The sequence below is a fragment of the Syngnathus scovelli genome, chromosome 13 (assembly GCF_024217435.2).
Source record: "Syngnathus scovelli strain Florida chromosome 13, RoL_Ssco_1.2, whole genome shotgun sequence".
NCBI classification, from domain to species: Eukaryota; Metazoa; Chordata; class Actinopteri; order Syngnathiformes; family Syngnathidae; genus Syngnathus; species Syngnathus scovelli.
The window spans coordinates 4,659,613-4,675,268 of NC_090859.1; the positions used below are offsets into that span (position 1 = coordinate 4,659,613).

Genomic DNA, 15,656 nt, shown 5'->3' on the forward strand with positions numbered 1-15,656 from the left:
GTGTGCAGTCATTTTTGCCTCTTAAATTGCCTTTGCAAAGTTGGTCTCACCACTAGCAGAATGTTACCGTCATGCTATGTGTTAACGTGATTGCTATGGCTAGCGCAACCTCCTTCCTGACCATGCTAGCCAAATAAATGTTTACCTGAGACAAAAAAAAAAAAGAAATCTTTACACGGTTTTTTTTTTTTTTTTTTAATCAAGGCTTAAACCATAATTTTTTTGAATTAGATTTTCTGGTGGCTGGCCAACCCCTCCACCTGCTGTCTTTTAAAATCGCATCTGTAGAAGTCTTTTTATTGACTTTTTTCTTTTGTCAGATCATGCTTCCTTCCGTTACAGAGGGATAACATTCTTGTCACTTGTCACACTGCAGGTCAAATTCTTTCTATCAGCATCACTCAGACACATTTCACCCACTCACATCCATTCGGACCGCCTGAACTGACGGAACTGTCCATCAGTATTAGCAGAAGGATATAACTTATCTTTGCAGCCGGAATTTTTTTTTTTACATTCAAAACTGCTCCTCTGCATTGATAACTGAGGAATAGTTACTACAATACCTTTGGTCTTTGTATAAACTCTAGAATAAATAACCTAATATGGTAGCCAGTCAATTATGTTCAAAATCGCTTGATGTGAGAGTGCACCTTTTCAAGTTTATTGTAATGCTATTTTGTAATTGTGGTGCTATCATTAAATGGCATAGTGGAATTGTTTGTTATACATATTCTAATGATACACTCACACTGGGCAAGCCATACAGCGCTCTCGCACGGTGATTCTCAACTGGTCGGTTATGGCCCAAAAGTGGGTCAGAGACAAGACCATATTGGCCTGAATATAAGACGACCCTGATTATAAGACGACCCCCTTTTTTTCAAGACTCAAGTTTGAAAAAAAACTTTTTGAACACCAAATTTGATTTTTAGACAGAAAATTATTACATCTGAAACAAATGATTATAACAATATATTCGAGAGAAAAAGCATGTTATTTTGCCTCATTCAAATCATGCAAAAACTGTCTATCACATCTTAATATCTGAACATTTAAATATGTAAACTAAAGTGCAATCACATTTGTAAATGAATGGGTTCTGGTTTTTGAAATGTAAATAAATACTGTGATAAAACAACAAAATTGCAATAACTGCATTAACCATAATAGTGAAGTCTAACTGTAACTGTAGTCTTGAAACAAATCTGAATAAGGAAAAACATTGCAATAAAATAACGCAAACAGCTATCGCTATTGTTGGGGAGCCTGAGCCATAACTCGGATGGTTATGCTCTTTTTGCCCGCGGGTGTCGGTCAGGACACAGGAGAGAAGACGTGGTTCAGTTTTGATTGCTTTACTGAATTATTGGCAAAAAAGTAACAGGCACTGTGGCTCATAGGGGCATACAGGCAAACTGGCAAAAGGGTATAGGCACACGTTTGGTCGCAAGGATGTGAGAGCAGGAGTATGTAGTGGACATGGGTGAGTCTTTGGGAGTGTGAACGTGATTGCTGCGTGTGTGATTATTGTATGAAGCGTGTGAAGGGTGTGTGGGGTGTGTAGTGTGTGTGTGTGTGTGGTGTGTGTGTGTGTGTGGGGGGGGGGGGGGGGGGGGTTCTGCAACAGACAGAAATACAGCTCGTAAGTCAACGCTCAACTTCTGACGTCACACGACACTAGTAGACGGCACACATTACATAACTAACTGCGCGTAACGGTTCCGCTATACTAAATAACCATAAATGAAATACTCTCGGCAACACACCAAACATAAGTCATCGAGACAACAAAATACATTTGCTGGCGACCGTTAGTCGCCGTGCCGCTGCGTAACAGCTACTCGTACGATGCTAGGCAAACTTAAAGGAGGGCGCCGAAGCTATCAATCAAACAGCGCACTCAAGGAACAAACCGCGATCAGACAAACAGCACAACGGTAGACAGTAGTAACAATGAAATGTATATACTCACTTTGCAGTAATAGGAAAATGCAGGCGCTAAGTTGACAAATGTTTAGAACTACTGCTCTAGTACATTTCACAACTTGATTGTTAGGAAATGGGTGTGAGGCTTGTTTCGCTTCACATAAATGGCCCGCACCTTACTCAAGCACAGCATTCTTCCCTGGACCCAGTATAGTAGCAAGTAAAGGACTTGGTAGAGTTGCTTCTGTGCAAGGACGTGCTCATGTATGCAATGTTTATAAATAATCACCACCAGTTATTAAGACAAATCTAAATGATTTGACAAACAACAATAACCATCCATCTTGAGATAGCTTTTCAAATTCCAATTCCCATTTGTGTTTGCCTTGCCTGACACACACACAAACTGAATGGGCCAGAGTTCAATATATTCCCAGAGTAATTTGACTGTACCTCTGGATATCACTTTTGGAAACATTGGAGTGGCGTCATGAGACAAGGCACAGTGGGTCATCTGCAGAGACCAGAATTTTTATCTGTCAGAAGGTTGGGTCACACTAAATATTGCATTGTCAGTGAATGCAATTCTGGAATTGCTTGTTGAGAAAAAGAAGTTGAAGGGCCAACTAATCTCGGTCAAAGTATGCTAGTGTTGACAGACGAGCAGTAGATGTGATGAATGGCTTTCCAGAATAGTGTCAATGAGATCATACAAACAGTATCTCTGTTTCATGTCTATCTCTGCCTATGACGTTGATATATAGACAGCCAGGCAGCCTTGTGCTACTGTAGCAAAATCCTAAAGCAATGCTATACTATGGCTCTCCAATTGACTGATTTGATTGATGAATTGTTTTTCGGGGGTCTAATGGATTTATTTTTAACATAATCTATTTTTGCCCCTTTACAGATTCCATTGCCGACTGACAACGTATACTGTTTACATCAGAGTCGTTGTAGTGAACTGGAATTACCCTATTTTCCGGACAATAAGTCGAGCCGGAGTCTAAGTCGCACAGCCATTAAATGTATAATAAAAAAAGAAAAAGACATATATAAGTCGCACCGGAGTATAAGTCACATTTTTGGGGGAAATTTATTTGATAAAATCCAACACCAAGAACAGACATGTCATCTTGAAAGGCAATTTAAAACAGAATAGGCAACAACAGGCTGAAGGTACGGTATGCTAACGTTGCATAAACACATAAACAAGAAACTAAGAACATCCCTGACGTAAGAGCTATTCAAATAACTATAGCATAAATAACATGCTAACAAGTTTATCAAACAATTCGTAACACTCCAAATCATTAAATTCAACAAAATTGTTATCCTCTGTGCCACTTATAAACAGCTCCGCTAACCCCGGAAGTAGAAGACGCGGCGCTTCCTCTTCTATGTCGCTTACGTCAGACTCATCGTCAGTTGCGGTTCCAATTATTCCACAGGCCTAGAGCGCCCTCTTGCGAGTTTGTGTGAAAATAACATGTGAAATTATATAATGTGTTAATAATTTCACACATAAATCAACCCTGAGTATGAGTCACACCCCCGGCCAAACTATGAAAAAAACTGTGATTTATAATCTGGAAAATACGGTAATTAATCACTGACATTTGCTTCAATGGAGAAAGATGACCTGAGCTAGTGTTTTGAGTCACTAAATGCAGACCTGGGCAAATTACGGCCCGCGGGCCACATCCGGCCCTTTGTGCGTCCCTGTCCGGCCCGCATGAGGCCAATCGTAAATTATATTTGATTACTACTTAATTTAAAAAAATAATAAAAAATGCTGTCGTGCGTGCAATACAACTGTTTTGCTTTTATTTTGAAAGACGTCGCACTTCCGTCTAGCGTACGTGTATGTGAGCTGTGCGTGAAGGTGAACAGTGCGAAGTAATGCTGCCCGAGAAATGTGTGCTGACCCTCAGAAAAGAAAAGTTGACAAGGAGCGCCGTGTTTTCAACAAGACATGGACTGCCAAGTATTTCTTTACAGAAATGAAAGGTAAAGCCGGGTGCCTGATTTGTGGTACACAGGTCGCTGTGTTTAAGGAATATAATTTGAGTCGCCACTACACGACCAAGCATGAGAAAAAGTACATCTGTCTGATAAACAGGGCGCATCAGAGGCTGATGCATTGCTAGCAAAACTGCAAGCCCAACAAGGACTGGTGCAGCGGCTTTGTCATTTGAGGAAAAGTTAAAGAAGTTATGAATAAATTGTACTGATTAATGATTGTTTTTTTATTTGACCTATACACCACAATTTCACATAGCTTAATATAAATATAAATATAATAATTGTATTCTTCTAATTACCAGTACCAACTATTTAAAATAAATAATTTTGTGCATTTTACAATGGAAGAAAATTGAGCCCTCTGACACAGCTCAGGTTTTTCATGTGGCCCCTTGTAAAAATCAATTGCCCACCCCTGCACTAAATGAATGAAATCTCATGGCACCACTGTATAATCAGTACTACTGCTTATCCAAATGTATTACAAATTTCACCAGGATTTATTAGTGTGAAATCATAATGTATGGCTTCTTATCCAACTACCGTATTTTTGGGAGTATGAGTCGCGTTTTTTTTTCATAGTTTGGGTGGGGGTGCGACTTATACTCAGGAGCGACTAATATGTGAAATTATTCACAAATTTTAACAATTCAAAAATCCGCAATGTAGTGAAACTGCGAAAAACAAACCGTGATGTAGCGCGGGATTACTCGCTAATTTGAACTGCAACTGACGACGTCAGCGGCGCAGCGCACACGTGGCGCTGTTTACATAAAGGACGAAGAATTCGATCGATGGATTTAATGATTTGGAGTGACACAGGTGGTTTGATAAAATTGTTGTTTATATTATAGCTATTTGATATATAGTTCATATATCGTTATATGGGCCTGTGGAATAATTTGAACCGCAACTGACGACGAGTCCGACGTCAGCGGCGCGGCGCACTCACGGCGTTGTTTACATAAAGGACGAAGAATTCGATCGATGGATTTAATGATTTGGAGTGACACAGATGGTTTGATAATATTGTTGTTTATATAATAGTTATTTGATATATAGTTTAGAAATCGTTATATGGGCCTGTGGAATAATTTGAACTGCAACTGACGACGAGTCCGACGTCAGCGGCGCACACGCGGCATTGTTGACATAAAGGTCGAAGAATTCGATCGATAGATTTAATGATTTGGAGATGGTTTGATAAAAGTGTTATTTATGTTATAGTTATTTGGATAACAGTTAAGTTACGTCAGGCCCGTTCTCAGCTCCTCATTTGTGTTTATGTCACGTTAGCATACCGTATTGTTTAGCCTGTTGTTGCTGGATCATGTCTGTCTTGGTGTTGGATTTTGTCAAATAAATTTCCCCCAAAATGCAACTTAAATTCCGGTGTTATTTTCCTCTTTATTGTGCATTTTATGGCTGATGCGACTTGTACTCCGGAGCAGCATGACATAAATTTCCCATAGCTGAATAACACAGGCTAAAATACCTCTTTATCACCAAGTGCCCCGTCTGGGAGGGTTTTCAATGTTGGGGTGACGTTGTAACATGTACCAGGGCATGCCTAAAGCTTCATGTGGTAGACAGGCTTCTTTTTCTTGCCAACAAAAATATCTATTAAATCTAGTAACGTACTTGGCATGTACCTGAAGCACTTTGTTCATATTTTTAGGGAAAAAGGTTAATTTTGTTGAAGCAGCTACTGGTTTGTTACCTTATGTGTGTTGTGTTGAGTGACAGTTTGGTTGTTATATATAAATGCCAAAGGGAATATTTTTTGTTAATTTAGCGATGGTAAATGGCTGAATATTTAAAATAATTTATTACAATGCATTAATAGGGTTTGCCACGATCACCAAGTTTTGAATATGCATTTTACAGAAGGAAAAAACATCAATTACAATCGTAAATCTGAATTGTTTTTTTAAGGCTGTATCATCTAGCTCTATGCACATCTATGTTGAAGGTTCAATAGTCAATAAAATTTGGTAGTAAACTACCTTAGCATCTATTTCAAAGTGAGCACACTATGTTTTTTTTGTCTAGTCATATCAAAATAGGCATAATGTTTGAAAATTACAAATGCCTTATCAGCAGCTACCACTTAAGGGATTTTATTAAGCAAATGTGCATTGTAAATACAAGTATTTCATTAAATGAAATAATAAAAAAGCTTTCAATGTTAAAGTGGCACTAACTATGAGAAGTCATTATTGAACGCGCCTAAACCAAACTGCTTTCATTGTTGATTTTTTTTTTTTTTTTTATGCAGCTGTGTTTACCCTTCTGAGATGTTGATCTTTTTACAGGAACCTCGTTTGTCACACATAAAACAGAGTTTGACTTTTATTTTCTTACAAATTCTCCACTGTGAAGTGTCGCATCTAAAAAGAGGTGAGGGAATTCATGGTAGGGGAATTTTGTTATGATTTATTTTTGGACAATGTGGATGAAGCTAAATATCCAGTGCCCTGGAATATAATGACAGTTCACGACCACTGAGTAAACAGAAGGCCAGAATCGCGCTATAAAAAGAAAGAAATTAAGGAATATGTTTTGGTGGAGTGAACAGTTTGAATTTCATTAATAAAAAAAAGGCACATAAATGTTCATGTTTCCAATGACCAGTTTTATTATACTTAGTATTTGTGTTATTGTAAATGATTTAGTGTTATTGTTTTGCTGAATATTGTGTCTTCAATTTAGTGTCATCTTTTCATGTCTCCTGTATTGGATAACAGAAAGAAATTAGAGGTTTAACTAACTCCATTTGTTGTTCATGTTGCTGTCTACACTCGAATTATCTTGGATTTAAAGTGCTTAAACAAAAATATACATCTAGTTAGAGCCTATATGCCAGCTGACTTTGGGTAAGAGGCAGGTTAAACCTGGGACTAGGCGGCAGTCAATCGCCGATGTAATAATTGCTGAAAATATCAATCGATTGTTAAGATCACGTCTGGAAGAAACTGACACAAGACGGAGTACACAATTGCAACCAGCAGAGGTGCTGTTGATTCAGACTCAACTCATTTGTGGTCTGAAGAACAAGATGATGTCAGTAATGGAAAGTTGAGCAACAGCCATAAAGAACTCCTCTATGGCACAATTATTCCTGTCAGCAATAATCTGCTCAATACCACAATACCACAGTTCAGAACATTCAGTTTATCTCAGAAAAAAAAAAATCTACATAAATTAAAACTCAATTGATTGTCACTTTTTCCTTTAGTCAACCCAGGAAATGTCAAATGCTTGTCCCCCAATTGATAGAAATGTTTCTTTTATTTTCAGCGATTATGTGAATAGCCATGGGGCATCCACTACAAAATTTCCTTTGGAAAATATCAGCTCTACACTGAAGAGTAGACCAAACAAAACACTAATAAGACATTTTTCAAAAATCAACATCTTTCATAACAACTAACTATTGATACTTTTCTGAGTTCATTATGCATCTAACGCAAACTCAGGAATTTGCTCATGTCTTAAGAAATAATTTCTTGTGCGTAAGGAGTGGCAGCACGTCCTGACCAAATATGGCTGAGTGAAAACACTACAAGCCAATCTGTGCAGCACGCTGGAATGAAAAGCTATTCTCCTTAACTGGTGTGAATGTGGACCATGACACTACACACTGACAGGAGCCTAAAGTTACTCCCTCCCTCTCTTTAGGCTGAATTTGTTTATCTGGTGGCTCAGGACTGCTTACTTGACCGACTTTGAAAGAGGGACACTCAAATTTGCCGGCTGGAATATTCAGCTCATTTTTGATTAAATACTTGACCTTAATACTACACTATTATAAGAGCTCGGCAGATTGTCTTTGAGGCATCACAAATACTTGATATCAGTCGCATAACTACAACAATTAATCTTTAATCTATAGCAGGTATGGGCAAACTACGGCCCGCGGGCCACATCCGGCCCACGGGACCGTTTAATCCGGCCCGCCAACCCTAAATAAATTGTATTATTAAACATTTTTTTTTCGGTCATTTTGCCTGCAATGACTGCGTTTCCCCGGGAGATGGGGAACCACTCGCCTGCGCATTTACTACCGGAAGTCGTGTCAGAAAGCTCGGTGCACACTCACAAGTGCGTGTACGTACTCAGTAGTACGGAAATGGCGCACTCGCGCTCTATTTGTATCAGTGCCGAATTTAGAGCGTGGGCTGTGACGACAGCATTCTTGTAATTTGCGCGCCGAGTTTTCGGATACAGTTTTACGCTAAAGCCACCCACAAACCTTCCCCTGGAATCCTTCCATTAAAATGAGTCGCCCAAGGAAAAGCAAGGTGGACACTGAGTGCCGAGTGTTTAAAAAGAGTGGCCAATTTGGCTCGACGTACGCAACGTGACGTTCAGCCACATGAACATCAACATCAATCCGTCACAGATCTAGGTAAACGGACCAACACCTCGGATGTCTCCTAAGAATTGCCACAACAAATTTTACTCCAGACTATGACACACTAGCAAAAAAAGGGAGACCAACAACACTGTTCCCACTGAAAATGAAGGGGAGGCTTTCAAGTTTGTTGTAAAAAAATGCATTTTGAATATGATCTGTACAAATAGCAGGGATTGAAACTAGCGACCATTCTCATTTTAAAACAATGCAGGATGCTCAAGGACATTGATGCACCACCTGTTTGTGACTAATCTTAACCTGTAAAGTTCTTAAGGCTTACTTTAAGGAAGTGTTTCCCTTTTCCTCACCTCTGTTACCAGGTGTTTGTGAGTTAAAACTCTGCTCTGATTTTCAGATACCCCTCACCGTGTTGCCGTTTTGATTACTTTATTTGGATGTATGCTTTCACCGATTCTTCAAGATGATATATTTGGTCAGAATGTTTGCCGTTTGATGTGATCTCATAAAATAAACATACATCTTTCATAAATCTGACCTGCAGGCACTGAAGTGATGGAGACTGTTATTCATAATAACAGTGTCGTATTTTATGAGAATCACTGATAGCAGTTTTTTTAGGGATGTTTTTTTTTTTTTAATGCTGTTAATAAATGCATTTGTTTTCAAAAAACTTTTTGGGAATATCCATGCTTTACTACCTACTAAAGGCCAAAACCTTTTATGCAATGACCTTTACGTTTACGTTTATATTACTTCACACAAACACTACATCCATCTGCTCCTGGTTCGGCCCCCCAGTCAAAATTTAGAACCCAATTCGGCCCGCAAGTCAAAAAGTTTGCCCACCCCTGATCTATAGACTACATTCTTTACCTCTCCCAGGCAGAATACTAATGTATTTTATGCACACTCAAAAAGATAGGAAGTTGAATGTACTACAAGTTTCATAGCAACTTGATGTAAAATTACCACCCCGGACCACAATGACCTCAATGTGAAGACATGTATTTTGAGTTGGTTATTTGTGCTCAGGCATATTTCTTGTCTAACAACAATGCGACTCTATGGTTAAAAGTGACATTTTTGTCTGACATTTAAAGGGGACACAAGTGAGATACACACTTGAATATACATAGAAGAGGTTAACCCTAACGTGACAAGCCAAAAGTCACAACAACACTAGACTTGTTTTGCTTTTCATGGCTGATGGCTTTGGCAGCAAAGTCTGCTGACAGGACAAAAGATATATGCATGTCACTTCCTTTACGCATCTGAAAATTGTCCACGACAATGTTCAGAATAATCTCAACACATCAATAACAATCTTTCTGTCGTTATTCTATGGGGGATTCCACACACCCAAAGACGGCTTCTGTTCTTTATTTTGGATAAGGTAGAAAAGCTGAGCTTTACAGGAATAGGCAGAGCCTGGTAGCAGATGAACAGTAGCAATAAATAAAAGCAGTCTTCAATTTCGGCAAGCCTCAACTGAATAAAAACAAAAAACAAACAATGACTACTCTGTACTTTGCACAAGGAAGCTTCGAATGCGATAATCTCATTTAGAATCTCACTTTCAAGCCATGCTGGTTTGTTGTGAATGTCATTAAAACAGCAGCTACAGAATGATATCATGCATGCAGCAGTGCATGCACAAGAGAGCGTGCACAACAATATTTTTTACAAGAGGTTATTGATCAACTACCACTTGTCTTAGCATGCAGAGTGCATGCACAAGAGAGTGTGCAGAACATTCTTTTTTACAAGAGGTTATTCATCAACTATCTCTTGGCCTCATCTCTTTGCTGCAAACAGATACATTGTTAGTGGTACAGGTCTCCTGATGTGTGGATTTAAGTCTGCTCATCAGGTAGTATTAACAAGTGATTGGGCAAATAATTAATATTTGAGACTAGTCACAATTGAATATTTTTAAAATTTAATATTCTATCACCCACTCCATTGATTAATTGAATGATTGCATACAATTTAATTTGTGCTAAAGTGTGTTAAAAACAATTCCTCATTTACTCTTTATTAATTTATTATTATTTTGTTTATTTTGTACTATTCTGTGATAAAAAAAAAAAGTAAACAAAAAGGTCTGCTTTTATCAAGAGCTAGAGAAATCCAAGAATTATAACTCTGAAGGGCCTGATATCAGAATATTAGGTGAATCTTGGTTAAAAAATGGCTCTAAACTACCCATCCATCCATCTTCTGTACCGCTTGTCCCCACGGGGGTCGCAGGCGTGCTGAAGCCTATCCCAGGAGTCATCGGGCAAGACTTGATTGATAAAATATGAGACGATTAGTAATCAAATTATTGATGATCAATCTATTAATTCAGACACCTTTAATAGACTTGCATGTTTTGAAAGCGACTATGGAACTGATATCATCCAGTCGAGTGGGAGAAATGCCAAGCATTACGACAGGAACTAGACCGTGTCAGCCAAAAACTCCAGCTAAAAAGCAGTTAACCATGAAAGGGGCATGATAGACCGCAATCACTGAAGTATGGATATCGCTAAAGACCAAGCATTCCTACATACAGTGGAAGAAGCTGGCATTATTCACTTATTGATAAGGCTAAAACGCTTTAAAGTTGACTTTAAAACAATACAAAGTTTGCACATTTTTATAAATGTAATTCAATGTATTTTCGCCAGAAGTATTTTAAGGTAGGCATCTTGTATTTTAATTCTGAAAGAGAACATTTTATTTATGTTATGTGCTTGATCAAACAAAAGCAAAAGTTCTTTAGAGTTTATTTTTAAAAAATCCTATACAGTAATCCCTCGTTTATCGCGGATAATTGGTTCCAAGACCACCCGCGATATGTGAAAATCCGCGAAGTAGTGTCAGCCTCTCATTTTTAACATACATACATTTTTTTGTGTATCAATAAGTGTATATTAAACCATATAAGTGAATTATGTTATCATGAGAACATTAAACAATAGCTTCAAATATGTAAATATGTACTATATTAATACGTAGTATAAACGACAGAAAATAATGTATAAATAATATAAATATGATACGTGCGTGTGCGTGTGTGTGTGTGTGTGTGTGTGTGTGTGTAGCTAAAGTATACATAATGTATTATTATAACAACTTTTTTATAACAAAGTACAAGTGTACATACTGTAAATGTGTTTTTTAGAACTCTTATTATAAAAAATGTATAACAAGGTACAATACTGTAAATATATTTTTAGAACTCTTATTATTATTATTACAACTTTTACAAAAAGGTACTACGCCTATTTTTTTACTCAGATGCTAGTCATGCACACGTTTCTTGAGTATGCTATTTTTTAGACAGTGTACAGTTGTTTTTTGTATCGTCCTACACATGGCATCTACCGTAATTTCCGGACTATAAGTCGCGCTTTTTTTCATAGTTTGGGTGGGGGGGCGACTTATACTCAGGAGCGACTTATATATGTTTTATTTCACAAATTTTTACTTGAGCATTAAGTCCACTTACTTACAAGTATAGTTGACCACTTCCCATGTTATTTTTAGTATAGTTGATCACTTCACATGCTTTTATATCTTTATCTTGAACATATTCAAAACATAAAAAATAGAGAAAACATCAAATAAAGCAATTAACACTTTAAAGCACCATATCCAAGTCCACTGTCTGCTGTATGTACACTTGCTCTATTTTTGCTCCTTATATTTATTATTATTATTTATTATTATTTGGCCCATTCTCAGCTCTTTGTTTGTGTTTGTCACGTTAGCATACCTATCGTTTAGCCTGTTGTTGCTATTTAATGAATTGGAGTGACACCGATGGTTTTATAAACATGTTATTCATGTAATAGTTGTCCTTAATCACTCTATATGTTACGTCAGGCCCGTTCTCAGCTCTTTGTTTGTATTTGTCACGTTAGCACCTATCGTTTAGCCTGTTGTTGCTATTGTTTAGCCTGTTGTTGCTCGTTCATGACTGTTTTTGGTGTGGGATTTTGTCGAATAAATTGCCCCCCAAAGTGCGACTTATACTCCGGAGCGACTTATATATGTTTTTTTCACTTTTTGGGGCATTTTATGGCTGGTGCGACTTATACTCCGGAGCGACTTATAGTCCGGAAAATACGGTAATCATAATGGAGGTGAAAAAAGGAAGCATTAACATTGTGGCTCATGAATGAGACCAGATCCACGACCCTCAGCAAAACAAGGTCAGTTTGGAAAAACAATAATTTTGTTCTGTACTGGGTATTCTTGGGTTACGGGGGGAAAAAAGCACTTCAATTTCAATGCTACTGACAATCCACTCTACTGGACTAACTCTTTCGTTCCCCAATTCCCCAAATTAAGATTTTACTGTACCTGTAAACTACATCGTCTTCAAAAATCCAATAGTTTAAAGTAAATGCCCACACAGACAAATTGCAAAGAGATGCAAAATGATCCCTTTTACCACTCTGCTTGTTCCATACTTGCAAGAAGCAAGTTGCAACAAGCCCCTCTACTTTGAGGAACCTCCACCAAGCCACTGTACAGTACACGTAGGCAGACATGGTTTGGAAAAACATTGTTATGCTTACAAGATAAAAACTGGAATTTCACCCAAAAAAAGTGTGAAAAGGGTAGATCACACATCAGTAATCCTATAAAATTGTGCACGTAAACAAAGTCAGTCTTACCACAGACTGACTATCCAAGGTGGGTTCTTCCTATCCACTACCCTGCAAAACAGCCAACACTACTTGTGCCGACAAGTCAGATAATGTGCATGTTATTGATATGGTTATTTTAGGCCACGAATGAAAGAGGTGTAGGCCACGAATGAAAGAGGTGAAGTGTTTTAGTTTGAGATTTAAAATGGTCGTAAAATATTCTAATTCAAATGACGATGTAAACTAAATAGTGTTAATGCTTGCTTTGCTGTTCAATGAGGAATCAAACTAGATGCATGTTCATCCATAAAACGCTCTTCAGCGTACAGAAGCCTGTCGGCAAACAGATCAGAGCAAACTGGGTGAGCTGCAGCCTAAATTCTTTTTGAGAATAACCACCTCAATGCTGATGTTATTTATTACTGTGATAAGTGGAATTATGATATTGATACAGTAAATAAATAATGAAGAGAACACCAAAGTGTGTTTATGCAACATGCCCATACAAGGTTTTGACTAACCTGCCTATTAGCCCCAATGACAATGAATTCCTGATCAAAGTAGAGATTTATGAACGCAAATTCCTCCACAGTTGTCACACCCTCTCAACATAGCCGTGCTAGAATTGACACCCAGAGGCTATAAGCTTTGTCCTGTCTAAAGCACAACGCGCCCTAGGCTCAGTTTATTTCAACCCAAATGAAATAATGCTAGCTGGTCATTTACTCCCGGTTCTCCAAACACCCCAACACAAGGTCTCAAAAGGGGAGAAAACGAGGTGGAAATACGGAAATGTTCACAACAACATGAGTTCCCACAACACACACATGAGAAGATACACTCGTCATCCCAATACTACTACAATTGAATACGTCTTAGCTTTCTCTATATAAGTATGCACACGTCATAACTCGTTGGTCTCTTCAGCTTACGAGTACAGCCGTCCTGCTACGTATGAGAACGAAGAGGAAAGGCGCAGTTAGCTTCCACTAGCCATCCATGAGAACTGCACGCCGCTGCGTAGAAGTGGAAACTATTTAGGAATTAAAGATATGTCCACACGATTAAATTTTGACTGCAACAAATACGAATGATAAACAAATCAGCGTCACTAACTTTTTATTTCGTTTCCACGCCGAGTCTCTGGTGACGTCAAGGACTTGCAAGAACGGTGGAAACTTTTCAAAGTTAAAAACATAAATCCTACCTGAGCGCGCTGTTAACAGTGCCACCGACAGGTCCCTTGGAATTTCAATGAAACAATTTTCTGGTGACTTCAATTAATCCAAGAAACAGAGCAAGTTTGAGCAGGGAGAATGGGCAGTTGGCGACCTTTTTTTCTAACTTCCCCTCCCTATCCGCTCAGGGTAGTTGTGGCTGCAAACTCCTCCCTGGATGCATACTGCATGACTGCATTGGGACGGGTGGGTTTCTCATCAGATCAGCAGGCCGGATCTAAAGATAATCTGTGACTGTCAAACAAAATAAATGTAATACTACGTTAGTGATAGCGATTCTGTTTTGCAATATCAAAACAAATCATCTAAGATTATATGGAACGTTCAAAGTGCTGCACGAGGTTCATTACTTTTGTGCCATCTCGTGGTATGTAGGGGAAGTGCTCAGATAACATCTGAAATGACAAGGTCGTTCCAAAAACGGCAATTTAGACACCAACATTTTTTAAATACAATAACTTTTTTTGCTACGTTGTCAAGGAAAATAGCTAAACTATAATCTAATTTGAGATAGTAAGGCACCTAAAATAAATTAAAAATACAGATGCATAAATTCTTTCCAAATAGTAATTTACATGAGAAAAAATGTGACCTCGCTTTTTCAACCTCTTGATTTAGAAAAATCTGTGACTAATTTGGGGACCCAAAGAGGACGCTGAGCTGTTCGGTGCGTATTGCTTTATGACTATGTAAACAGACTGCCAACTATGGATCCATTCTTGTATCGCCCCCCCCCCCCCCCCCCCAAAAAAAAATACCTTGTTTCATTTTTACTGATATACTACCATATTTTTTATTGTATTATTACATAGTGATAAAGGACTTACATGTTATTACTATCTGTTACACCACCCGGTGTGGAGTTTGCATGTTCTCCCCGGGCCTGCGTGGGTTTTCTCCGGGCACTCCGGTTTCCTCCCACATCCCAAAGACATGCTTAGTAGGCCGATTGAAGACTCCAAATTGTCTGTGAGTGCGAGTGTGAATGGTTGTTTGTCTCTGTGTGCCCTGCGATTGGCTGGCAACCGATTCAGGGTGTCCCCCGCCTACTGCCCGATGACGGCTGGGATAGGCTCCAGCACACCCGCGACCCCCGTGGGGACTAAGCGGTTCAGAAAATGGATGGATGGATTACTGTGTATAGCTCCTGACATTTACCATAAAAGAAATTACCATACAAAAGTCACTCCTTTGAAGTCCCTTTAGCAGATATTCATCTGTGTCACGCACCAGTGTCGTCCAGCCACGCCACCTTGTCACCAGGATCGCTGTCACCTGTCGCGGGCTGATTGGGAGCGCTATATTAGCGCGGCCAGCGCGACAATGCTTGTCGTCTTGTCTCGTGATGTCTCCGTGCACACCGGTCCCTTCCACAGTTGCTCTCCTTGGAGATCACCCGTCCGCCATGTCCAGTCCTCGCCAGTGTGAAGTCCAGCCGCC

The 15,656-nt window shown here is 38.8% G+C and overlaps 1 protein-coding gene across 3 annotated transcripts in view; it reads right to left on the reverse strand.

Annotated features, from left to right (window-relative positions):
- The window catches only part of tln1 (talin 1), a 111,978-nt gene extending 97,620 nt beyond the window's left edge, over window positions 1-14,358 (reverse strand). Inside the window, exon 1 of one of the 3 annotated variants that reach the window (XM_049738432.2) lies at window positions 14,186-14,358. The gene's annotated coding sequence lies outside the window, so the exon portion shown is untranslated. Of the gene's footprint in view, window positions 1-14,094; window positions 14,115-14,185 lie in introns of those variants that run through there. The other 2 variants (XM_049738431.2, XM_049738434.2) reach the window with 2 other exon arrangements.
- Between the last annotated feature and the right edge of the window lie 1,298 nt (window positions 14,359-15,656).